This window comes from Arachis duranensis, chromosome 5, assembly GCF_000817695.3.
Source record: "Arachis duranensis cultivar V14167 chromosome 5, aradu.V14167.gnm2.J7QH, whole genome shotgun sequence".
In the NCBI taxonomy this organism is placed as follows: Eukaryota; Viridiplantae; Streptophyta; class Magnoliopsida; order Fabales; family Fabaceae; genus Arachis; species Arachis duranensis.
The window spans coordinates 19,454,883-19,455,686 of record NC_029776.3 but is presented as its reverse complement, the minus strand read 5'-3'; positions in this window follow the sequence as shown (position 1 = coordinate 19,455,686).

Here is an 804-nt window from a genome sequence, read left to right as displayed (position 1 = left end):
TATGATGGTCTGTTTGAACTGTCCAAGATGTCTTTGGATAGCTCTGCTGGAGGATCTCTTCATCTGAAGAAGACGCCTACAGAAGCTCAAGAGCTGATTGAAATGGTTGCAAATAACCAATTCATGTACACATCTGAAAGGAATCCTGTAAACAATGGGACTAATCAGAAGAAAGGAGTTCTTGAGATTGACACTCTAAATGCCATATTGGCTCAGAACAAGATATTGACTCAGCAAGTCAATATGATTTCTCAAAGTCTGTCTGGAATGCAAAATGCACCAAGCAGTATTAAGGAAGCTTCATCTGAAGAAGAAGCTTATGATCCTGAGAACCCTTCAATGGAAGAGGTGAATTACATGGGAGAACCCTATGGAAACACCTATAATCCTTCATGGAGAAATCATCCAAATCTCTCATGGAAGGATCAACAGAGACCTCAACAAGGTTTCAACAATAATAATGGTGGAAGAAACAGGTTTAGCAATTGCAAGCCTTTTCCATCATCTTCTCAGCAACAGGCAGAGAGTTCTAAGCAGAACACCTCTGACTTAGCAACCATGGTCTCTGATCTAATCAAAACCACTCAAAGTTTCATGACTGAAACAAGGTCCTCCATTAGAAGCTTGGAAGGACAAGTGGGACAGCTGAGCAAGAAAATTACTGAACTCCCTCCTAGTACTCTTCCAAGCAATACAGAAGAAAATCCAAAAGGAGAATGCAATGCCATCAACATGGCCGAATTTGGAGAGGAGGGAGAGGCAGTGAACGCCACTGAGGAAGACCTCAATGGACGTCCACTGGCT